Source organism: Sitophilus oryzae, unplaced genomic scaffold, assembly GCF_002938485.1.
Source record: "Sitophilus oryzae breed Bouriz unplaced genomic scaffold, Soryzae_2.0 scaffold_808_pilon_pilon, whole genome shotgun sequence".
Classification (NCBI taxonomy): Eukaryota; Metazoa; Arthropoda; class Insecta; order Coleoptera; family Curculionidae; genus Sitophilus; species Sitophilus oryzae.
Window position 1 is genome coordinate 2,918,106 of NW_022147426.1, and position 27,436 is coordinate 2,945,541.

At 33.2% G+C, this 27,436-nt stretch overlaps 1 protein-coding gene across 2 annotated transcripts in view; it reads right to left on the bottom strand.

The window, feature by feature from the left end:
• LOC115888854 overlaps nucleotides 1-27,436 on the bottom strand; it is a 114,510-nt gene that overhangs the window by 59,678 nt on the left and 27,396 nt on the right. The window contains exon 2 of one of the 2 annotated variants that reach the window (XM_030908715.1): nucleotides 1,851-1,931. The gene's annotated coding sequence lies outside the window, so the exon portion shown is untranslated. Of the gene's footprint in view, nucleotides 1-1,850; nucleotides 1,937-27,436 lie in introns of those variants that run through there. The other variant, XM_030908716.1, reaches the window with a different exon arrangement.

Consider the following 27,436-nt stretch of genomic DNA (forward strand, 5'->3'; position numbering starts at 1 on the left):
ACATATTAATATTTTATTATCTAATCTAGTTTAAAGCTTATTTAACTCTTCTCTGCTGTCTCAGTAATTTTTTAGCACTTGGCTTTTAGTCCGTCTCCAATTCAAGCCAAGCGTAGATATGTTTTCTCCGTCAACCGCAAAGTTCGCGTCAAATTCGTCTACCTACAAAGGGGAGCTCGAAAAATATTGAACCGAGCCCCCCCCCCCCCCCCCTGTTGTCAATCTACGCTACCGTATTCTTATATCCGTATACATTTAGATCGAGACTATTTAAAATTTACCTAATGTCAAACAACAAAAAAGTCGTTTACCGCATATAGGTCTCTCTCCAGTAAGTATGATTTCAGAGCCTTGCGAAATGTGGGAAGGAATGAAAGTGACTTGATATTCGAAGGCAAATGATTGTACATTTCCTTGGCATTGTACAGTATTGAGCCCTTAACTAGTTCTGAGCTCGGGGTTGGCAGATAAGGGTTTAGTCCCAATAAGTATCGAACTGCTCTCTTTTGAAATTTGAAGATCCGATCAAATTTTGTCGCGCAGCAAGTACTCCAGAATGGAAGGGCATAACGAAGATGCGACTCAAAAAGGGCATAATAGGTCATTCTAAAGGTTGATGAGTTAAGTTCCTTAGAAACTGATCTTAGCGCAAAACAGGCAGCGCTTAATTTTTTTGATAAAGCTTTGATGTGCAAGTCCCAATTTAACGAGTTGTCTACAACAAGTCCTAAGAATCTCAGAGTCCACGACGTCAATAGTGATATTATTAAGTACAAAGGTTGTATAGTACTTTTATAAGACAAAACTTTAGTTTTTGAAAGGTTGAGGCATAGGAGATTAGAATCGCACCAATGGTGCGTAAGTCACTGGATATAGTATTATATAGTGCCGTAACATCTGGGCCACTCCAAGTGAAACTAGTATCGTCCGCAAAGAGGCAGTTTTTACCGCTAATGTCTAGATTTGCAATGTCGTTGATAAACACCAGAAACAAAATAGGGCCAAGTACTGAACCCTGAGGGACACCACATTCTATAGGCTTCCAAGAAGACATTCAGTATCAATTCCCACAAGCTGCCTTCTGTTGCCAAGATACGACTTAAGCCATTCGAGCCATTAAGCCATATTTTACTGTGGGACTGTTATATTTTTGCTTTACATTGCATTCGTATGTAATCTACAAATTTTCAGCCTTCAGAAAACAGTTTGGAGGTGTTAATTAAAATTACACCTTTGCGCGCCCTTCACAGGACCAGGTGTCACGGAACTGGAACTGCTGACGGTATCTTTGCCTTTTAACACTAAAATGCAATCGATTTTGAAAATATGAGCCTTCAGAAAACTTTTGTATGTTTTTGCACCCGGCTCTTGTACTATTTGTTATCAAGATTACGACATTTATGAATTTCTATTGTTATATTATTATTTATTTGTCTTATAAAATTATGTCCTCAAAGTTAAAATTTCTTTAAACAATAGGCTTTGTAGTGCCTTTCCCATCTGACCATTTAAGGCCTTAAGTGTTTATTGATTTCCGTAAAACAGATGGAATTCTCTTGGAATTCTAATTTCAGTTTGTTAAAGCTATTATTTACTTTAATATTCATCTTTAAATGTGAAAAGATCAATATCAATGAATGAGTTGTTACTGTCTATTTCCGATATAGTATAAATATTCGTAGAATTATTATTACTCCATAATCATTCGTAAGTGTTTGAGAATATATGAGTCACATTAAATTTTTACCGTATATGGTTATTATATTATAAGATTTAATTATAATTTAATTTAAATACCTACTATAGGTCCATAAAAAGATTGCTCAAGGTACTAATTTGTAATAACTTACCTATTTTATATTTTGCAGGATTGCCTATCGAATCTAATATGTTGATTCCATACTCTTCTTAAATGTATATAGGATTACTTTCTGAAACAAGACAAAAATATATCAATAACATCAATGTACTACCTTTATTTTAAATATCTTAATGACAAATATTAAACATATAGAACAGTGCTGTCTACAGATTTAAATAATGTCTTTTTCTATTTAAATCAAAGCAATAAAATAGTTTAACCAAATATTAATTTAAAAATTATCTGAGGAATGCTCACTTTGCCTAATTTTAAGGTTGATATTAGACAGAGGTCACAGAATATAAACGGATTCAAGATTTGGTTCAATTATCAAAAAATCCGAATTAAAGAGACCGACTTTTAGAAGACAAATACCGATATTTCATTACATAAGGATTTTATGAAACAAAGTGCTTGTATTTGTGTATCCATGGCACGTATAAAGTCACAGATTAATTGACAAATAGTTATTTTTTATACAAGACGATAAAATGGTGTTTTATCGTTGACCGAAAAGATTAATTCAAAGTACCTAAACCGACGAGTAGCGACAGTCCCGTTTTCAATTTTCTTTGCGGCTGCGCGAAATAAGAAGTAGGTTATCTGTCATACGAAGAAGCGAAGTCGCCGCTGTTGCCATTTATCAAATATCTATATATACTTTATTTCAAGTATACCTCAGGCAACGAATCGTTTTTTTAATTATTTATTAGCAGTAATTTTATTATTTTACCCTCCTTATCGGTGACTATAATGCTAAGATAGGCAAATGGGAGAAAGACGATGGCCCATATATAGGGAAATATGGCCTAGGACAAAGAAACGAAAGGGGCGAAAAACTTCTTAACTTCCTTCAACAACATTGGATGATCTGGTACCAACAAACAACCTCCCAGAATTCTAAATGATGCCAGGAAGACCGCATCCAAGATTAAAAAGTTGCCAGAAATCAAAATAGTAAAACACAGCAACTAATGATGGAGAGACAGAGCTAGATAAGAGCATCATGGAAATGAACAGGGGTAATTAGCTAAGGCTACATGCATGCAGACACTAGAGACTTGCTGCACGTATATGATAAAGGAATGCATAGAACAGAATTCCAATATGAAAGTACTTAGAAGGAACAGACTCGGAAGCAAAAACAAAATTTACCAACTGAAAGATTCAGGCCACTAGTCTCGACCACAGGTTAAAACAAACTGATTGATTGAAAAGTTCTACAGCACTTCCTTGACGGCAATGTAACTTGATCAACTTGAACCCCACTAGACCCCAGTCATTAATGTCTTTAACAAATTCCTGAAATAGACTATTAAGAAGAAATAAGAGGCTATTAGGTGAAAAATAACAGAACACCAGGAGGAACAGGGTAACAGCCGAAATCTTCAGATCCATTGGACAACTTCTGAAGATGACGAGCTATAATAAGACATTATGGAATGCAGAGCCATGGCAAAAGCATAACAATTTCTCTCATTCACAAAAAGGGTGATAACACTAGACTCGACAATTAATATCGTTACATCAGCCTTCTGCTTCTAAAATATTCACAAAAGTGCTGACAAATTGCCTGTCAAACAAATTCGACTTCTATCGTCGGGAACAGGCAGGGTTTGAGAAGTGGATATAGTACTGTGGATCACCTTCAGGCAGTCCGCACTCTCATGAAAAGCACCAGGTAACTTCCTATATATGTCGCCTTTATATGGTTAGGTAAGATTGAAGAAGAGAGGTCGGCAGGAAGAAACTATCTTGGTTGAGAAACATAGAAACTGGACTCACAGAACTTGGAAAGCCGAAATCGTGGAAGATTTTGCCAATGTGATCCTTAACCCCCTCACTACATTTCTGCACATTCGCGCTTTTGCATTAAAAACGGTTTTAAACTATTATTAGTTATTTGAATTAGAAAATTATATTATTATTAAACTATTACGAATATTTAAAAGCTTTACCGCTTCTCGAGTTCTACGCTTACAAACAGCATTTCTTTTTTATTTATATAGATGTAAAAAGGTCATCGATAGCCAATAAGTCAAAAGTTGAAGGTAATCTTTTTCTAGCAATGGGTTCAATGGAACTGGTTTCGATCGCGCTCATTTTTTCCGATATCTTCCCATCTGGTCATCATCGATAATCCGTTACCCAACGCAATAATATATAATTTGCATTAACCCAATTTTACAGACGAGTTGGCTAAAAGAATGCTATTATTTTATCTCGTTTTTATCTGTTGAACTGGTACTGTGATTACGTCATTGCCTTTTGTCCTTTTTCTGTTTGTTTTTGTTCTGCTCAACGACGGGAGGATGAGATGTTATCACGATAGAAATGACCGTTTTTATTGTTGCGTCGGATTGCACTATTTCTGCATAGAATGTTGCTATTTAGGACAACAAGAATGCCATAGGTTAAAATGGAATGCAATAATGAAACCAGCTTTGTCGAGTCCGGTATCTGCCAAATATAAACGCAATGCCGGGTCCAGACCAAGGGGACAAAAAGTAAAGAAGATTTTGAGACAAAAACAAGACAAACTTGCGACAAAAAATGGGGAATTCTGACAAGACAAACTTGAGACTAACTGTCCACACTACCGCAAGGACAAAAGTACAACAAAGTCAAAAGTTTAGTTGTTGCGAATAAGTTTTATTAACCATGTGTGATTTCACTGGTCTCCTACTGTTGGCAGCACACGCATCCACACTGCGTCGATAACTTGTCGCAAAATATACGAACAAAACATAGACACTTTGATCTTTACCGACTCGAGACGGGATATTGAAAAGTCTCCGAATTTTGAAACAAAACAAAAATGAGACAAAAATATCACAGAAATGTATTGGATTTTTCGCAATTTTGTCGTAAGACATGAATGTTTCTGTCTTGTCGTTAGCCAATTAGAAAAGACATTTGTTATTTTCAAATTTATTTTGAGTTTTCTTTGGTATAACACTGCTACACTCACCCAATGATATTTTATACAGGGTTGTTCACCACATACGACACGGAGTATTGTAGCTAAACGATGAGATTTTTACAAATTGTAAGTTTGGGGTTCGTTGAAGGACTATTAGAGCTACAATTTAAAAATATTTTTACAAGATACAGAGTGTCCCAAATAAATAAAAAATATCAAAGTTGTATTTTTTTAAATGGAACACCCTGTATATTATTACATTTTTAGTTTCTACGATTAAAATAAAGGTAAATTTGATTAAGGTTTATTATACTTAAACATTACGTTTTTGAAATATTTTCAATTTTGTGAAATTGCAGTAAAAATTTTAAAGCTTTATTTCTCCAAGGGTATCAATGTTTTTAATACTAAATATTTAATGAAGTTTATTTATTGATCAGTTATTGTGTTGCAATAATAAAAATAATACTACCTTATACAGAGTGTCTAAAAATTTATTTTAAATAATTATTAGCTTCAAACGGCAATAACTTCTTTAATTTAAATGGAATGGCCTGTATATTTTAAGAGAATCAGATGCACAATTAAATTGTCTATCAAATTGTATTATACCATTTTTGACCTATCCCTTTTTTTTTAGACCTCATTTATCAATATATCCATGGAATACTGACATTTTAGATTGTATTACTAGCCCATTTGTATGCAAAAAGAAAACTATTTAAATCTTTATAAAAGAGTATACCATTAATTAAATATACCACCATTATTTCCGCCCATATACTAATTAATGACATACTTAATTGTGTTCGTTAATAAATTATTATAAATAAATGTGGATTTTTGAGTCAGAAATCAATATAATAATAAGTTATCAAATTAAAGTCTCTGTTGTTATAAATAAGCATTTATTAAAAAATGAAATATCATTTTTAAGGTGTTACTTTTTATCACACTGTCTAATGCCCATACAAAATTCAGTTTTTTAGTATTTGGAGCAATTATTATTAATCAACGCAAACAGTCAGTTAATGTAGTTTGAATACTGGAATCATATTAATTGGTCCTCTTTAACAAATATTTAAACAGTTTTTTTTTATTTTTTAATGAAATAAACGAATTATATCGACAATATTAGTATCTGTACTCTTTAAAAATTTGGTACATCTTCAAAAATAATCTAAAATATCAATAGTCCATGGGTATATTGATAAATAAGTTCTAAATTACAAGAAAATGCATTTTCTACGGAAACTTAAAGAGATATGTAAAAAATGGTATAATATAATTTGATAGACAATTAAACTGTGCATCTGATTCTCGTAAAATATACAGGGTGTTCCATTTAAATTAAACAAGTTATTGCCGTTTGAAGCTAATAATTATTTATTTAAAATAAATTTTTAGACACTTTGTATAAGGTAGTATTATTTTTATTATTGCAACACAATAACTGATCAGTAAATAAACTTCAGTAAATATTTAGTATTAAAAACTTTGATACCCTTGGAGAAATGAAGCCTTCAAATTTTTACTGCAATTTCACAAAATTGAAAATATTTCAAAAACGGTAAGGTTTAAGTATAATAAACCTTAATTAAATTTACCTTTATTTTAATCGTAGAAACTAAAAATGTAATAATATACAAGGTGTTCCATTTAAAAAAAATACAACTTTGATATTTTTTATTTATTTGGGACACTCTGTATCTTGTAAAAATATTTTAAATTGTAGCTCTAATAGTCCTTCAACGAACCCAAAACTTACAATTTGTAAAAATCTAATCGTTTAGCTACAATACTCCGTGTCGTATGTGGTGAACAACCCTGTATAATATCGAGGGGGAATACATATGACGTATTTTTTGAACCACCCCGATCTACCCCTTAGGCGGCACCCCTACTCTCTTGAAAATCTTAAATGACAACACCCCACTTGTGGAGTTTTTGGAAAGCCCATGAAAAATGCTAAACTTGATGATCATAAAAGTATTTAGTTGAAAACTACCCCTTACACGAAATTAGGTAGACATTAATGAAAAAGGTGATTTTTTCAGCATAAGTTACAAATTGGGACCCAGCTAAATGAGACAAATGAGGTATTTTTCAAACCACCCCAACCCACCCCTAGGTGCCACCCCCTCACTTCTAATCTCAAGATAGCGATACCCCGGTTGTGACACTTCCTTGGAAAGCTAATTGAAATTGCTAAACGATGGTCATACAGACTTCAACTTAATTACTGGTAAGTAGTGATAAGAAATGTAGGTCTGACAACTTGAAAGAAATTTAAAATGATAATTTATTTTAACAATTGCTCAAAATTACAGCCGTTTTGTTCCATACAAAAATACAAACGATTTTCAAATTCTTCTCTCACTTTTTGGAAAGTCTCTCTCGGAATATTTCGACATGCTTTAGTTCTTCTTTGGAAAGCTAATTGAAATTGCTAAACGATGGTCATACAGACTTCAACTTAATTACTGGTAACTAGTGATAAGAAATGTAGGTGTGACAATTTGAAAGAAATTTATATCAGGTGACCTTGGCGGCTACTCGATTGGACCCCTTCTGCCAATCCATTGCTTTGGATAGTATTTATCCAACCACCGCCTTGTGACAATGGAATAATGCGGAGGGGCTCCATCTTGCTGAAAGTGTATGAGGTCTTCATTAAGAGTTATAATAAATTTCTTTGTACCAGTTTTTTTTTCTCGCAATGGTACATGGATACAAAAATAATTCATTCTATTGATTTTGACACGTTTTGACATTTTTTTTATCTTTAGCTCCATTTTTTTTTCGTTCTTTTCTATGACAGTCATTCAGCATTTTTTATACGCTTTCCAAAGAGGTGTCACAAGTGGGGTATCGCTATCTTGAAGTTAGAAGTGAGGGGGTGGCACATAGGGGTGGGTCGGGGTGGTTTGAAAAATACCTCATTTAGCTGGGTCCCAATTTGTAACTTAGGCTGAAAAAATCACTTTTTTCATTAATGTCCAACTAATTTTTCGTGTAAGGGGTAGTTTTTCAATTTCACCCTAAAAACTTTTTTAGGGTGTTAGCATTTTTCATGGGCTTTTCAAAAAGGCGCCACAAGTGTGGTGTTGCCATTTAAGATTTTCAAGTGAGTAGGTGTGCCGCCTTAGGGGTAGGTCGGGGTGGTTCAAAAAATACGTTATATGTATTCCCCCTCGATATTATAGAAACGGTATTTTTTATTTTTTTTATATATTTTTTGGTTTAAAAATTATAGCCATTGTAAGTTTTCAGTGGCCCACCCTGTATACTCATAATACCATAATACCGTGAAAGAATCAAACAATGCTCTATATACTACAAAAAATGATGTTTTAATCACAGAGAACACACCATTATGTGTTATCTGTGGTTTTAATGTATTATTACGAAAATAATAACAGGCAATATTTTTTAATTATTTGAATACCTTTTGTAATTTCGCTCTTGTTAATTTAGGGGAAAGTGATAATATCCAAATAGTTAGTTATCTAGACTGTTACCATTGTTACCAGCATAATAATACGTAATAATATTAATAAACAATTAATAAACTAAACCAAAAAAACACTTTATAAATACATTTAATATAAATAATGATGAATGAGAACTTTTATAAAAGATATTTAATGAAAAATTTGGCATAGTTAATATACAATATTTTAAAATATCACACATATTACACTGTCAAATTCATTGATAAAATAAAATCTTGAAGAAATTTCATAGTGCAATACTGGCCTTAAAAAGACTTATGGGATTATTTGAAGGTTGACTTCACATGTCATTTTAACAGAACGTCAACAGTTTGTCAAAAAAAAAACAAAGTGTTCTTGAAATTATTTAGATATTTTGAATAGCTTTTTACTTTGTTCTTTTTGCTTCTGACGACACCGCGACTTGAGGACATACATTCTTAAATTACGTTAAATATTTTTTATCTGTTAGGGAAGTTGGTTTCCGTTGGATCAACGCAGCGGTGTTTACAGAAAATACCTTTTTTATTGTGTAGATTTTCTTCTAGTGGCGAAAAAACAGAAGTCTTTTAATATACCTTTTTCTTAATTCTATTTGTTATTCAAAGACAAAATGTTTAAACAAAACAAACCTGTATTTCAGTAAAAACTGGAGATGAAAATAATTCTTATATTTTTCTTATAGCCCACTCCCAGAAAGTTTCATTCACGGCAACTGTCTTCATATGCAATCATAATTACGGTATGAGTCATGCTATTGACGAAAAAACCGATTTAATGAGTAAACGTGAATAACAGCTTGTTAGCCTTAATACACATTTCGCTAAAATTTATTGCGTGCAACATTAATATTGATGAGTGACAACGTTGAGAAAGTAAGTGTTGATTTTCATTTCAATATCTTGAAATTTTACAAAATTAAATTAATACTACTGCTGTCTAAACATAGGTTTTAAATAAATTTCTAATATTTTTTGAATCAAAACTAGATTGTAGATTGTATGGCAAGAACAAAGTTAATTACCTTATAGATCTTTGTGTCCCCTTTTCTTACAACTCATCATACAGTTGCATGGCTTTGGCAAAAACCAGTATTTGAGACAGTTTTACAAAGGTTAGTTCAAAGTAGAAAGGTTTACAAAGGAAAATCTTTGGTTTTTATCGGTCGTAAGTCCTGAGAAATTTCATCGAGTTTCTTAGACTGTTTGAGGATTCCCATATTCCAGGTTCTTCCACTTACCACTTTTACTTACTTCCACTTTAAGTTTCCACTTGAAAAGCAGAATGCTTCTAGTTCAGTTAGTGGACTGCTTGATCCTTTTCCAGCTAGATCATTTGCTTTTTCATTACTTTCTATCCCTTGGTGAGTTGGTACTCTTATTTTTTTATAGCTCTGTAAGTTTAAGTAAAAGAACAGACAATGCTACTATTTATCGGCTTTCAGCAGGCATATGACAAAGTTAAGAGGACGGAGTTGTTTAGAGCATTAACATAATTAGGGGTCAGCAAGAAACTGACCAAAATTGACGCTCCAAGAGACAGTAAATGAAGTCAAAGGAAACAAGAAAGCAACTGAAAAACTTATAATCAGGGACGGATTAACACGGGGATCCACTATCTCCAGTACTGTTTAGTGTAGTAGGTATAGAAAAAGTAATAAAAGGTACGGGAATCAACAGAGAGGGCCTTCTGTATACAAAAAGACACCAATGCTTAGCCTTTGCAGATGATTTAGTTAGCAAGAGATGGGAAAGATCAGATATCGGTGACCAAAAGACTAGAAGATCAAGCGCAAAAAGTAGGCTTAGTGTTAATTAGAAGAAAACGAAGTTGATGGAGTGGTCACATAGGGATTTTGAGAAGGGAACATGTCTACAAATATACTCCAAGAGAGGAAAACGATACAAGTTTGAAGAAGTAGATACATTGTAACGAAAATATTTTCGTTACATTTTTCCTTTTATATCGTTTATCCATTTTTTTATATATTATCGATTTTTTGCGGAACCTCGATAGTGGTACACATCACTAGCGATGGTTGTTAGTTTAAATTGTTTAAATATTTTATATATTTTCTGGTTGCCTATGGGTTACCGATAATAATTTGTTTATTTTTAATGAAAACGAAGGTTTATTATTAATATTTTGTTTAGTGTTAAATAATTATATCGGAGGCGGTGGGAACAAGCTTTGCTTCTGCACTTGACTAAAAAATGATACCCACCTATACCTTACACTGCATACCAAAGGGCGCCACTTATTTCAAAAGATGCTAATACTTCACAAAGGATAGTACAAACTGAAATAAGAAAATTTTGTACAAGTGTATTAATTGAATAGAAACTAAAATTAGTATAGCTATTAAATATTTTATGAGACAGGATCAACCAATGAAACAATTCAAATACCCAAAAAATAAGATTTATTACTTGTTAGAAATATTCGGTACCTATTCAAGCACAGCAGTTATGTACATTAATATTCTTTAAATAATTTGGACAATCTTTTCAATTATAACTAATTTAAACTGTCATTGCCTATTTTCTTTTTTAAATTTTAATTATAATTTTTATTATAATAATTCGTAGTTAGATTTAGATATTGATTATTGTTTATTTGAATCACTAATATGTTGTTTAATCATAAGTTATTTTTATTGTATGTAGTGTAGAATACTGCTGTTTGTTATCTTCTAGGAAGATACGAGAATTGACCCTCCCCATAAGTAGCTCACGCACTGAGACTGGTGGAGTCTCACAAGCTCTCCAACATTAGCCGAACAGTTACGCTACCCACCAGCGGACGAGTGCAGCGAAGAGGGTGAGGCCTTTCTCCCAACCAACCGAAGCAGAAACACTTAAGTATTCTAGTTGCATATCTAATCTCATATAATCAAGACTGTCACAGCCAATTACATTGATTGTTTATAATTGTTAATTAAATATAAGTCATTAATGAAATTTTCTATTGTCTTATTTAATTCCAAAGCATACTTCCACAAACCAGTAACTTTTAGAATTTTGTGGGTTATAACATTTACATATCTAGGAACCGTAGGTATTTCTAAGGATACCAAATGTAACTCGGAAAATTGAGGCTAGAATAATGGCAAGAAATAGATGTGTTAGAGCACTACAGAAAATTATTAAGAGTAAAAACACCTCTAGAAGTTTAAAAATCAGAATGTACCAAACAATGATACGACTGATACGATAATGCTGTATGCATGTGAAACGTGGACGTTCAATGTAACGGAAAGTTCGAAGCTAGAGATTTGGAAAAAAAAAATACTGAGGAAAGAAGATAGACAACATATGGACCAGAAGAACAAATTAAGAATTAAGGCAACTATATCGGGCACCGAGTATAAAAGGAGTAGCAAGAGCACAAAGACTGAGATGGCTGGGACACATTTAAAGAATGGCTGAAGCAAGAATTCTTAGTATAATAATGAATCGTGAAATAGGTGGAAAGAGAAGGAGGGGTAGACCGAGAACCAGATGGAAAAAGGATGTTGAAGAGGACTTGAGAAGGATAAGAGTGGATGGGTGGAGAATAAAGGCGAAAGACAGAAACAAATGGAGAAAGATAACCAATCAAGCCATGAGACTTTTAGGCTTTTAGTGTGCAACAGACCAAATTGGACTAGGCATAAATTATTCAAAAACCAAACTATTGATCAATCTTCTTATTAGTGGAAATGTCTCGGTAGACGGAGCAAATATAGAACAAGTATATTCATATAAATATCTGGGGCACGAAATAACAATTGGTCGCGATAACCAGACGCACGAGATACAAAGAAGAATAGGACTAACATGGACAGCATTCGGCAAAAATGTGCTTAAAGAGGAAGGTGTTCCTTCGGTGCGTTATGCCAGTACTTACATATGACGCAGAGACACTTACACTGACGAAAAACTCCATAGAAAAAATCCGTGTAGCCCAACGAGCTATGGAAAGAGCAATGCTTGGTGTATCTCTAAGAGATAAGATACCCAGCGCAGTTATAAAACAGCGTACACAAATAACAGATGCTATATATCTGCTTAAAAAACTCAAATGGAACTGGGCTGGGCATATTGCTAGAAGAACGGATGATAGATGGACCAAGCTAATACTAGAATGGCGGCCAAGACAGGATGCTCTCAGAAATAGAGGCAGACCTCCGACAAGATGGTCAGATGACTTAAAAAGATTTAGAGGAAACTGGATCCAAGTGGCACAGGATCGAGAAGACTGGAAAGATTTTAGGGAGGCCTACGTCCAGCAGTGGACACTTCAGGCTGGTTGGTGATGATGATGATGAACAGACCAATTAGTCCTCTTTTGGACTCTACGAAGTGGTACTTTCCCAAAAAAAGTTAACTTTTTGCCCAGGCTTTTTTCGAGAAACTATTAAGATATATATTTTCAAGAAACTATGTTTTAAAGCCAGTCCATCGATTATTATTATGTGCAGGGCGTCCTCGAAATCACACTAAGGTCAAGGCTACATTAGGCAGGAAAGTGGTACCGCTGCAGGGCTTTACACACGCTACTTTTCAATATATCTACGTATACGTACACACTCGTCCAGTTTGGTTTTAAACTTTCACGCTAGTTTTTTTGTTGTCCCGACCGGTTGTCGAAGAAGAAAAAAACGCTTTAATGGCCATTCGGCGTCGATTTGCGGTCCAAGTGATCTGCCGCCATTGATCATATCGATAACGGATAGTCCCAAAGAATTTAATGAAAAAAAAAAAAATAGAAATCTTCCGCGTGTATCAGGTGTAGCGTTTTTTTAAAACAACTACTACTGCGAACGGCAGCTTTTCATCGGAGAGCAGTCGTGGATAAGGTATTTCACTAGAGAGAAAATTAATCAATAATAATAAACAAAAGATATCTAGATATTGGGCGCCAGGCATGTACAGAGAAAGAAAACACAATTGTATAATACTTAAAACTAATGACTATATTTATTCGTGACGAATTCTGATGGTGAATAGCATTGTACAATTTTAATAATTATAATTGGTTACCTGTTGAATAAACTATATATATAATAATATTAAATACGTTCTAATAATAAAATTATAAGGAAAAATACAATGCGTGTAACATTAAGAAATATAAAATGCTTTATTTAAATTGTTAAATTTATACGGTATTAAATCAGATGTGTTGCAACCTGTAGATTCTGAATATCTCGTCATTCATCTAGTATAGCGTAATAATGATGTCTATGAAAAGTAATACCATTGAAATATGATATGAAATCTAAAATCTAAATCACACTTTTACTATACATTGACATAAATATTCTTAATAATCTAACCACTAAATATAGTCTGTACGCTATAGTTTAAATGTACGTTACTGTTTAAGACTGAAAACATTTTTAGGTGTTAAATGCAATACTGAACTAAAATTACACTTGTGTTCCTTAATGTAACCTGCTTCAATATTGCTTGGCACAGGTAGGTCTTGCATCTCTGCACTGTCTGTCGGCGATCAGGCTTAGAAATGGAAGTTGACGGAGGCTCAAGCCACACGCTGGGGCACTCTATGTGAACGAATCAATCCTACAGGGGGGACGCTTTGTCTGGGACATCAATCTGGGCAGGGGGCTCTGGACTAACTTGGATAATGCCGTACCCTTGTAAATAGTCCGTAAGACCCTAAGAACACGAAACTCTTGTTTTAGATAAAACAAGGTCTAATAAGCAAATAAACCTACCTCAGAAATATAGAGGCTCAATAAACTCTGTCCTTTCTTCCAAATGACATTCTGGGACCAAAAGCAAAGGGACGCCAACGTGCCCAGCCAAATACAAATACAAGTTGGGCCATCCGGCCAACTCTACCTAAAATATTCGCTAATAATAACGAATCTAAAGGAAAAATAACTCAACTTTACCTGTGGCTTCGAAATGGCAGCTGATTCAGATTATACAACAAGATTTTAAAATAATCTGGGGATCAAACAGAGCGTCAAAACCATGTCAAAACAAATTGAGGTTAAGCACGGAGAGTTGACAGCGCGCGCCTCCACAGAATAGTAACAGGATTGTGTCGAACGATCACAGGGTTGGCGACCAGGGAACGTAAAAATTACGCGTCAAATAAACTATCCGGCCTGAACGAGAGGGAATCCGGTGATGATAGGCCAGACATCATATATTATATATAAAAAAGACATGTAACGAACTAAAAACGTTACACAGGTGTGTAAGTTTTTTTATTAATTTGAAATGTATAAAAAGAAAAAGTTTGATGTGTCCATGTCACGTGAATGACGTTTTGCTTAATAGTAAAATATACAGGGCGAATTGTGGTCGGGACTTCGGTAACATATTCGGTCCTAGATCATAAACTATCGTCGGACGGGACATAGGAAATCCCATGTAAATTTTAATGGGATCAATTATTGACTTCCCTAATTTTTTTAGAGAATAATTCTATTTAGGTTTATTGAAGAGCACTAAAACCCACATTCAAAAGAATAACTTTAGATATTTTTGATTAGCTCGTTTACGAGTTATCGCCGATTTCTTATTAAATATTTCTCCTTTCTTATAGCCCCGTTATGAGCACCAGTCAAGGTAAAAGATAACTGTCAAATAATGAAGTTGTCATTTCAGAAATTTACTTATTTAATAGTGCTTTATTATTATTGAAAACTCATTCCTACATCGGAAATCTTAAAGATATATTTATAAATACAAATTAATATGAATTAAAGTAAAATAAAGTAATCAATTACAAGGTTAATTATAGTATTATTACAATATTCAATAACTTATTAATTTAGGTACCTACTATTAAATTGTTAGAACTTTAGGATTTAAGAAGGTTCAAATATTCCTTCATCGACTGCTAGACAATAACCCAGGCCATCATAACATTCTCTTCTTACATTCGCTAGTTGGTAAACTGAAATTCTATTGCATTCGGAAGAAATAGCATTTTTTAACTCGTCTAGATTTGGGTATTTTTTATCCTTGTATATCCTGTTTTTTAAATGGCCCCAGAGAAAGAAATCATTTGCCGAAATATCAGGAGACCTTGCTAGCCAATTTACTGTATGATTTAGGCCAATAGCGTTTCCGTTAAAACTATTGTCTAAATATTCCCGAACAGCCGGGGTACTATGTGCCGAGCAGCCATCCATTTGGTACCAAATTTCCTGATTTTCCCTAGCGGTATCATGTAAAGTAGATTAAATATGATTTTCGAGTAGTTCCAATAATATTCTGCATTTAAATTTCGCGTAAGAAATAATGGCCCGATAATACTGTGTCCGAATATCCCTGCCCAAACATTTACTTTCTGTGGATATTGCGTCCTTGTTTCGACAAACCTGTGTTGGTTTTCTTTGTTCCAATATCAATAATTTTGAACATTGGGTTCATTATTTAAGGTAAACGTGCATTCGTCAGTAAAACATATGTTTTTTAAAAATTCCCTATCCGTGTTTGCTCTTTCCATCATATCAAAACAAAACGCCTGCCGCCGTATTTCGTCCCCATCTCGTTGCTCTTGGTGCTTTTCATATTTGAAGGAATAGTATTTATGTCGTTTCAAAATTCGAAACGTTGTAGTGTGATCTATTCCTATTTCATCCTCAAGTTTTCTTGTGCTGATCTTTCCATCGTTCTCTTCCACGCACAATAAAACTTCGGTATCATTAAAAGTCGGTATCATTTCTTGCATCTTCTCTTTGTTCCTGCCTTGTTTCAGATCTGCAGTTATTTATTAGAGTACCTTTGGTCTCAAATCTCTGGATATTCCTTGGGATTGTAGATTTTCCAGGTGTCGGTCTATTCGGATACAGAGCAGCAAACATGTCCGACACCTTTTGATAACTATTTCCTTGATAATACCATTTAATCATCAATACTTTTTCTTTGGTAGTGTATTTCATGACTAATATTTTCTATGTAGGTATGAGTTTTTAATAATAATAATAAAGCACTAAATAGATATATTCATAGGATATATTTCTGAAATGACAACTACATTTGACAGTTATCTTTTACCTTGACTGGTGCTCATAAGTAAATACAGGGCCATAAGAAAGGAGAAATATTTAAAAAGAAATCGGCGATAACTCGTAAACGGGCTAATCAAAAATATCTAAAGTTATTCTTTTGAATGTGGGTTTTAGTGCTCTTCAATAAACCTAAATAGAATTATTCTCTAAAATAATTAGGGAAGTCAATAATTGACCCCATTAAAATTTACATGGGATTTCCTATGTCCCGTCCGACGATGCAACACTCGGTATGATCTAGGGGCAACATAGGTATTCGGCAGATAAAAATAAGCAAAAAATTTCGTATAAACGTATGTCCGAAAATGCTTCGTTTCGGAGATACAGGGTGTAGAAATTTAATTTTTATTTCTGTTTTTTCCAAATAATTTCTGAAATGATATTAGAATGAAATTGGATGTAGATATTTGGATGAAAATTGGTGTCTTGGTGTTATTTGACATGAGATATTTGATTCCGATGTTAGCATGACCGTGGGGAGCACCTCCTACAAGTTTTTTACTCTTTTGAAGAGTAACAACTTTTCGTTCATACTTATATTACACTAATGGGAAGAAAATATACATTTCCGCTGTTTATTAGATAAAATAGGTCTGATTTTTTCAAAAAGAAACAGAATTAACTTAAGTTTGTGCTTTTGCTAAAAACTTGATATAATATATTAGTTGTGGATAAGCAGGATCTGGACTCGTTTCTACACCAAATGTGACATCATATTTGTTGAAACATACGGTATCTCAGTCCTGTAGTTGAGTCACCCTGTATTTTCAGGTATGGTAGCCTTATTTGTGCATATATTTTCAAGGCCGGAAAAACAAAATCCTGATATTTTTGAGGTCAGCAAAGCAAAACATAAAATATTATTTAATTAGTAGGAAAGTAGCTTGAATGAAAATAAAGTATTTCGTTACAAATTAGTTATTTTATTTTCGAGAATAGTAAAAATTAAACTTAATGACCCCATTATACAGATATTCATTACGACAAATAATGTTCCTGGCATACTTTTACAAAATATAATACGAGTAGTTTATGTGTTTGTTAATGTATTATGTTGCTTTTTATTAGTTGTTTTAACGTGCATATTAGAGATGGTAGGTATGTTCTTAAAAACTTAAAATTAAATAAAAATAATTTCTCAAGTTCCATATACAGGGTGTTTCAAAACAAATGCGAAAAACTTCAGGGGGTGATTCCTTGTTCAAAATAAAGGGTAGTTTGCTTCATAAACGTTGGGTCAAGTCACTTAGTAGGGAGATATTGCGGTACAGTGACTTTAAAACCTTCACCGGATATCAATAATAAATCTCAATTTCTTTAATTAAATTAATAGTTTATTTTTTAAAAGAAGCATGCTGCGTAATAATATGGTTATTAACCAGAGGGCTATATGCTTCACTATTACAGTTATTATGTTTACTGTTTCTAATGTGCTGAAACGTCTAGAACTATTGGCAGCGTCGCTGCTGGTCTCTCCAGGAATGAAGCCGTACAAGCGTCCCACAAGGGGAGCCCTCTGCAATTAAAATCATTTCTAATTATATTTGTTGAATTTTGATCTATTAAAACAAGAACGTAGTAGCCGGTAATTGAATTATAATTCGTCTCACTACTTCAATTTATAACTGTTGTGTGGATCTAACAAATTTGAATATAACACACTTTCTGGTAATTTTTCACTTTTAAAATGAGTGGAAGGGGTTGAAATAAATTACCCCTATCATGGTCTTGTTATACGATATTCTAAAGAAAAAATCTTATCAAATACATGCAAAAATTAATTTGGATAGTTTACATTTTATTAGAAATTTTTTTATCTCTTGTATTTTTGATAAAACTTCACCGATTTGAAATTAAAAAATACCTCTGTAAAGCATTACATGTACGGACAAAAAACATTTTCTGATAAAGAATCTAACTGTAAATGCTGTAATTTTTTAGTTTTATAAAAATCTAATCGGCCGCCGTTACTTTAGGATGTTCTAAATATTTATTTCCCATTACCCTACTGCAATAAGTTATTATCTAGATGATATATTATTATCGTTGTTATCACTAGATTCAATCTAAAAATGTTTTTTGTCCTGACATGTAATGATTCAAACCGCAATACATATGCTTAATACAGTTCATGAAGATTGGGACATTTAACTAAAATTTGATTGTCTGATGAAGCTACATTTAAAAGTATTAATGGATTTGTAAATAAACGTAATATTCATTATTATTATGCGTGACAGAAATCCCATAACTGTAGCACACAGGATTTGATATACTTTTAATGATAAATGCCTTTTATTGAGAGACTAAAAGGTAATTGCCTCGTATCCAGAGCCATTATAATACAAGAGAAAGAAGACCGAAAGTCAAATCTTGTCTTATATTTTCAAAAAACACAATTTTCTCATTAAAATATTGGATTTTGGAATTTGTAGGAAGTTATTAATAATACAAGATTAAACAAACTAAACTATCCAAATTAAAGCATTTGCATATTTTTGATAGATTTTTCTTTGGATCGTTAACAAGAATGATATAGGGTAGTTTATTTCAACCCCCTTTCCACTCATTTAAAAAGTAAAAAAATTACCTGAAATGTGTTTTCATAACTGTAACGCTGGAGTAAAAATTTCATTAATTCTATCTCTTTTACGTTTTCTAATTTAAATTAAAATAAAACGATACGCCACTGGGCCATCTTTATACCGCGATGCGCTCTAGTTGCCCGGACCCGGAGATTTTAGAAACTCTGCCTCTGGCTCTTCTGAACAAAGTTTCACACATTCGCATTTGTTTGAAACACCCTGGTATTTAGGATTTAGATGTTGGATCGTTGGTGTGTTAAAACAGCCACCAATTATAAAACACTAATTCACAACAATACACCAAAACACTCTATTTTTACACTGTTTTGTTTTATTTATTGCAATTTTATTTATTTAGATTTAGTAGGGAGAAATTCTAGTTTGGAACAAAGAAAAATCTTGCTGTTTTATATAACTTTAATCCACTGATTAATCAAAGACAGCATTTCTAAATAGGTATTACATGCAATATTTATAGATAGGTATGTGTAATTTGCAATTCTTATAACTTGTGCTTTTGACATTTAAAAGTTCTTTTCTATTAGATAACCAAGTACAGTTGCTATACGTGTTAAATATCATACAGCGATACCATTTTTCAAACTTGATGGCTTCACATTATTTTCCGTTTAATCCTATAATGTATCTCGAATTGTATTTCCTGCTCATGTGCTATGTGCACCAATGTGGTATTTATTTTTTCTTATATTGCCTACATTTTTAACTAAAATATGATTTATATGCCCTTTTTAAGTCGCATTTTCGTTATGTCCTTCCATTCTGGGGTACATGCTGCGGGACAAAATTTGATCGGATTTTCAAAGTTCAAAAGAAAGCAGTTCGATATTTATTGCGACTGAACAGTAGAACTCACTGCCAGAATTTCTTTAAAAAATTCAAAATACTGACTCTTTCTTCTTTATTCATATTTGAATCCGTTTGCTTAATCCGCAAGCACATATCTGCTATTCCCAAAAGGCCACTTCACAATAGTTATCTACTTAGGAATGCGGAGCACGATCTTTATCTGCCTACCCCGAGCTCAGAACTAGTTAAAGGCTCAATATTGTACAATGCCAAAAAAATGTACAATGATCTGCCTTTGGATATCAAGTCGCTTTCATTCTTTCCCGCATTTCGCAAAGCTCTGAAATCATACTTACTGGAGAGAGCCCTATATGCAGTAAACCACTTTTTTTGTTGATGTTTAATCATGAACAATTTTGAATTTTAAATTTTTGATCATATCACACACGGGTTAAAAGTCTATTATTTAATATTTTATAATAACTCTTATATATATGGGAAATACTAGCTGATATCTTCAACAGATGCCTGATAAAAAACGAAAACATTCCTGAAGACTGGAACCTGGCGTACATCAGCTCTATCTTTAAGAAAGGAGACAAAAAAAGATGTAGCAACTACAGAGGCATTAGTTTGACAAGCTCAATGGGAAGGTTGTATGGCAGGATATTAAAAGAGAGAGTAGAAGAGAGCTTTGAAGAAATAGAAAAACAAGGTGGTTTCCGCGCTGGGCGTTCTTGTACAGACAGCATATTTGTGTTACAACAAATAATTGAAAAAAGGAGACCTCGAAATTTGGACAGGCATCTGGTATTTATAGATTTAGAGAAAGCCTATGACACGGTGCCTTTGAAGAAATTATTTGAAATCTTGGTTGAAGCAAATGTGAGTAAAACATATATCAATGCAATCTGGAATATGTACAAAAATCCAAAAAGTATATCAGACAGGGGAAGTTCCTATCGGAATCCTTCCTGACATCTAAAGGACTTAGACAGGGGTGCAGTTTATCACCTACCTTATTTAAAATATATATACAGGAGGCATTGAAAAACTGGAGAAGGAAGAGTAGAGCTATGGGAATAGAGATTGACAACCACTGTCTATCGACCTTGTTCTTTGCAGACGACCAAGTTATTGTTGCAGGTTGTGAGGAGGATGCCGACTATATGTTGAGGAAACTTGATGAAGAATACGACAGATGGGGACTCAATATCAACCTCACAAAAACCGAATACCTGAAAGTAGGAGAAGAACAAACTGAAGATCCTAAACTACACATACATGAAATTAAAAGATGTAGCGAATATAAATATTTAGGAAGTATTATATCTGAAGAAGAGAACTCCAAGAAAGATATACATAGTAGAGTTCAACAAGGTAAGAAAGTAATCGGTCTTTTAAACCCTCTCCTGTGGTCAAATAAAACATCCATCCAAACAAAGATAAGGATTTACAAAGCAATCGTAGATCCAATTTTAACATACGGTGCCGAATGCTGGTAATTTACAGCAAAGAAAGAAGGATGGTCGAATCAGTGGAGATGGACTTTCTCAGAAGAGCATGTCGCATATCAAGGATGGAACACATTAGAAATGAGGAGATCAGGCAAAGAACAAGGCGAATATATACCAGCACCGACAACATCGAATCGAGACAGCTACTATAGTATGGGCACGTAAAAAGAATGGGAGGGGAAAGATGGCCAAAAAGGGCAATGGAGTATCGTCCCCAAAGCAGAAGGAAAAAAGGAAGGCCTACAACTACGTGGTTAAATGGAGTAGACCAGTACATGAGAGACAGAGCTATTAACCAGGAAGAATGGCAAAATCGAGCAATATGGAGGTCGAAATGCGGGATGCGGCATTTATAATTTTCCAATTATTGTAAAATTTTTATTGTTACGTTTGATTTTTTTTGTGTTCTGCAATGTCCATTTGCCCATGTATGTTCTATTTGTAATTTTAATGACCTAATTTTTTTTTTGAATTGTATGATGCTCGTATTTGATTGTATGATCTTTTATTATTTGTATATTTTTTGTGCTTTACTTTGTTTTTTAAATGCTTTGTCGATGGAGCTATTTTAGCTTTTTGTACGTTATTTATTATGATTATTATTATAGTATTTATACCAATGTAAACCTGCCTTTACTGTTAAAACCTGTTTGCAAAATTCCCTCCTTTGACGTAAATAATTGACAATTTATTACCCAAACCGCTGGTTGCATGAAACCGCTTAACCCAAATTCGTATATTTATTGAAAAAATACTGCATAATAAAAGTTGGTCGTTTTAAATGTCAGGCAATAAAATATTTGAGTTATAAAATGTGTGTAAGCGCATATGTAAATACCAAGTGAGAGAACAAATTTAGAATTGATATAAATTATTTGATGGTGAATAGTTTTAGTGCCTACTCGATTTATGATGATTCACGCATCCATATTATAATTTCGATTCATATTCAAACATGTACAGGGTGGTATACTTTTTAGTAGCAGAACCTTATAGCACAATATGTATAGTTCATACGAAATAAAGTTTTAGTCACGTGATTACGCTGGACCGGCACAACGTTGCCAACTTTTACATATTTTCTTTTAATCATAATATTTTAGGAAACAAAAATAATTTATATTTTTTGGGCAAAATTTCTTATTTTTATTTTTTTATGTGGCATTAAAAAATACATATATAAACTACAGGGTCTATTTGAAAATTTTGCAATTTGGGACACATCCTGTATCTCTGTTTTTATTAAAAGTATACCGGGTGTTGCATCGTCGAGCGGGATATAGGAAATCTCATGTAAATTTTAATGGGGCCAATTATTGACTTCCCTAATTATTTTAGAGAATAATTCTATCTAGGTTTATTGAAGAGCACTAAAACCCACGTTCAAAAGAATAACTTTAGATATTTTTGATTAGCTCGTTTACGAGTTATCGCCGATTTCTTTTTAAATATTTCTCCTTTCTTATGGCCCTGTATTTACTTATGAGCACCAGTCAAAGATAACTGTCAAATGGAGTTGTCATTTCAGAAATTTACCTATTTAGTGCTTTATTATTATCGAAAACTCATTCCTACATCGGAAATCTTAAAGATGTGTTTATACAAATTAATACGAATTAAAGTAAAATAAAGTAATCAATTACAAGGTTAATTATAGTATTATTACAATATTCAATAACTTATTAATTTAGGTACTATTAAATTGTTAGAACTATAGGATTTAAGAAGATGTTCAAATATTCCTCCATCGACTGCTAGACAATAACCCAGGCGATCATAAAATTCTCTTCTTACATTCGCTAGTTGGTAAACTGAAATTCTATTGCATTCGGCAGAAATAGCATTTTAACTCGTCTAGATTTGGGTATTTTTTATCCTTAAAAACAGGATATTTTTTTAAATGACCCCAGAGAAAGAAATCAGTTGGCGAAATATCAGGAGACCTTGCTGGCGAATTTACTGTATGATTTAGGCCAATAACGTTTCCGTTAAAACTATTGTCTAAATATTCCCGAACAGCCAGGGTACTATGTGCCGGGCGGCCATCCATTGGTACCAAACTTCCTGATTTTCCCTAGCGGCATCATGTAAAGCAGGTAAAATATGATTTTCGAGTAGTTCCAAATAATATTCTGCATTTAAATTTCGCGTAAGAAATAATGGCCCGATAATATTGTGTCCGAATATCCCGGCCCAAACATTTACTTTCTGTGGATATTGCGTTCTTGTTTCGACACACCTGTGTTGGTTTCCTTTGTTCCAATATCGATAATTTTGAACATTGGGTTCATTATTTAAGGTAAACGTGCATTCGTCAGTGAAACATATGTTTTTTAAAAATTCCATATCTGTGTTTGCTCTTTGTATCATATCAAAACAAAACGCCTGCCGCCGTATTTCGTCCCCATCTCGTAGCTCTTGGTGCTTATTATATCTGAAGGAATAGTATTTATGTCGTTTCAAAATTCGAAATGCTGTAGTGTGATCTATTCTATTTCATCCTCAAGTTTCCTTGTGCTGATCTTTCCATCGTTCTCTTCCACGCACAATAAAACTTACAAGTCGGTATGATTTCTTGCATCTTCTCTTTTGTTCCTGCCTTGTTTCACATCTGCAGTTATTTATTAGGTACCTTTGGTCTCAAATCTTTGGATATTCCTTGCGATTGTAGATTTTCCAGGTATCGGTCTATTCGATACAGAGCAGCAAACATGTCCGACACCTTTTTATAAATATTTCCTTGATAATACCATTTAATCATCAATACTTTTCCTTCTGTAGTGTAATTCATGGCTAATATTTTCGATGTAGGTATGAGTTTTAATAATAATAAAGCACTAAATAGATAAATTTCTGAAATGACAACTTCATTTGACAGATATCTTTTACCTTGACTGGTGCTCATAAGTAAATACAGGGCCATAAGAAAGGAGAAATATTTAAAAAGAAATCGGCGATAACTCGTAAACGGGCTAATCAAAAATATCTAAAGTTATTCTTTTGAATGTGGGTTTTAGTGCTCTTCAATAAACCTAAATAGAATTATTCTCTAAAATAATTAGGGAAGCCCATAATTCACCCCATTAAAATTTACATGGGATTTTCTATGTCCCGCTCGACGATGCAACACCCGGTATATGATAAAACAATGTTGCCGGGTCAGCTAGTATTAATTAAATTTTATTTTTATCTGATTTCCTAACTGGTTTACCAACAAAGACACAATAAGTGAATTCCCTTGAATCTTGTTCCAGCCAATTACATCCCGGAATAATAAACGATTATAAAAGAATTTAAAAAAAAACTGTTACTGGCAATTATTAAAATTCCGAGATCGGTACCAGGTGAGTGTCAGCATTTTATTGTTTGCTGGAGAATAATCACCGTGAAATTTAGAGCATCGAAGGTCGATTGGAATATTATTGTGCGTTTTTTACTTGTTTGTATACGTTTTTGTGGTTTCGTATTGGGAATGGGCCACGCTAATTCCATACATACAAATTCGTTTCAGTTATCAACGGCTGTATGAAATATTCGAAAATTCATTGTCTTTTTCTATTTTGCACATATAGTGTCGGAAAATAAAAAAAAACTAAAACGTGACACGTGGATATTATACCGGGTGTTGCATCGTCGAGCGGGACATAGGAAATCCCATGTAAATTTTAATGGGGTCAATTACTGGCTTCCCTAATTATTTTAGAGAATAATTCTATTTAGGTTTATTGAAGAGCACTAAAACCCACATTCAAAAGAATAACTTTAGATATTTTTGATTAGACCGTTTAAGAATTATCGCCGATTTCTTTTTAAATATTTCTCCTTTCTTATGGCTCTGTATTTACTTATGAGCACCAGTCAAGGTAAAAGATAACTGTCACATCAAGTTGTCATTTCAGAAATTTATCTATTTAGTGCTTTATTATTATTATTAAAAACTCATACCTACATCGAAAATATTAGCCATGAATTAGACTACCGAAGAAAAAGTATTGATGATTAAATGGTATTATCAAGGAAATAGTTATCAAAAGGTGTCGGACATATTTGCTGCTCTGTATCCGAATAAACCGATACCTGGAAAATCTACAGTCGCAAGGAACATCCAGAGATTTGAAACCAATGGTACCATAATAAATAACTGCAGATGTGAAGCAAGGCAGGAACAAAGAGAAGATGCAAGAAATGGTACCGACTTGGAAGTTTTATTGTGCGTGGAAGAGAACGATGGAAAGATCAGCACAAGGAAACTTGAGGATGAAATAGGAATAGATCACACTACAGCGTTTCGAATTTTGAAATGACATAAATACTATTCCTTCAAATATGAAAAGCACCAAGAGCTACGAGATGGGGACGAAATACGCCGGCAGGCGGTTTGTTTTGATATGATGGAAAGAGCAAACACGGATAAGGAATTTTTAAAAAACATATGTTTCACTGACGAATGCACGTTTACCTTAAATAATGAACCCAATGTTCAAAATTATCGATATTGGAACAAATAAAACCAACACAGGTTTGTCGAAACAAGGACGCAATATCCACAGAAAGTAAATGTTTGGGCAGGGATATTCGGACACAATATTATCGGGCCATTATTTCTTGCGCGAAATTTAAATGCAGAATATTATTTGGAAGTACTCGAAAATCATATTTTACCTGCTTTACATGATGCCGCTAGGGAAAATCAGGCAGTTTGGTACCAAATGGATGGCTGCCCGGCACATAGTACCCTGGCTGTTCGGGAATATTTAGACAATAGTTTTAACGGAAACGTTATTGGCCTAAATCATATAGTAAATTGGCCAGCAAGGTCTCCTGATATTTCGCCAAATGATTTCTTTCTCTGGGGCCATTTAAAAAACAGGATATACAAGGATAAAAAATACCCAAATCTAGACGAGTTAAAAAATGCTATTTCTGCCGAATGCAATAAAATTTCAGTTTACCAACTAGCGAATGTAAGAAGAGAATTTTATGATCGCCTGGGTTATTGTCTAGCAGTCGATGGAGGAATATTTGAACATCTTCTTAAATCCTAAAGTTCTAACAATTTAATAGTACGTAAATTAATAAGTTTATGAATATTGTAATAATACTATAATTAACCTTGTAATTGATTACTTTATTTTACTTTAATTCATATTAATTTGTATTTATAAATACATCTTTAAGATTTCCGATGTAGGAATGAGTTTTCAATAATAATAAAGCACTAAATAGGTAAATTTCTGAAATGACAACTTCATTTGACAGTTATGTTTTACCTTGACTGGTGCTCATAAGTAAATACAGGGCCATAAGAAAGGAGGAATATTTAAAAATAAATCGGCGTCTTGACCTGATCAAGGAAGTTCATCAAACGCTCGATCAAACGTCAAACATTTAAAAATGGTTAACTAATAGGTACTTAAAAAAACTTCTACAGCTTTGTAAAATATTAAATGGGCACACTTTTTACTTGAAATAAATCACACAACAATACAAATTAATCAAAATTACATCAGATCTAACTTACTTAATACCCAGTAATATAATACGCTTCAATAGACAAGACATTTAAAAAATTGTCTCACAGTAACTCTATACACAACTAATTGAAAATTCATCATGCTTCTTTTTTGGACCACCTGAATAATGACTGATCGAAAAAGCTATTTAAATTGATAAACAAAAAACAATATTTCTTTACTGTAAATTAATAATAAATAATTATTAGTTTTTAGCTATAGCTAACGGTAAAATGTCGTAAAAAGACAATTTTGAATCGAGGTTACTGCTGTTAGACATGGCAGTTGGTTTTGTCTGCGGATGAATAAATAATAAATTGAAAGACGTAATTATCTTGTGGAATGTGCCACGCACAATTTAGTAAGAAAAATACAGGCATATTACATAGTGTCTCAGATAAGAATATAGGTAAATTATAGGATGAAAATATATTGTACCTTTCGTCAGATATTGAAATTATTAATAAATGTTTAGCTATATAAAATATGTCTTACCCTGTATAAATTTATAAAAAAATCTTAAAATATGCGTGTTTAAGAGTTTTTCCGAAAAACTCACCGGTTTTTAAATAAAAATATTTTAATATTTGAGGGATAGTTTCACCCCCTTAGAATTCGAGTTTCGAAAAATCCCTTCTTATCGAACCTCTACACCCTAAAGTCAATCTGTTTTTCAAAAATCAGCTTTTTACGTTGTA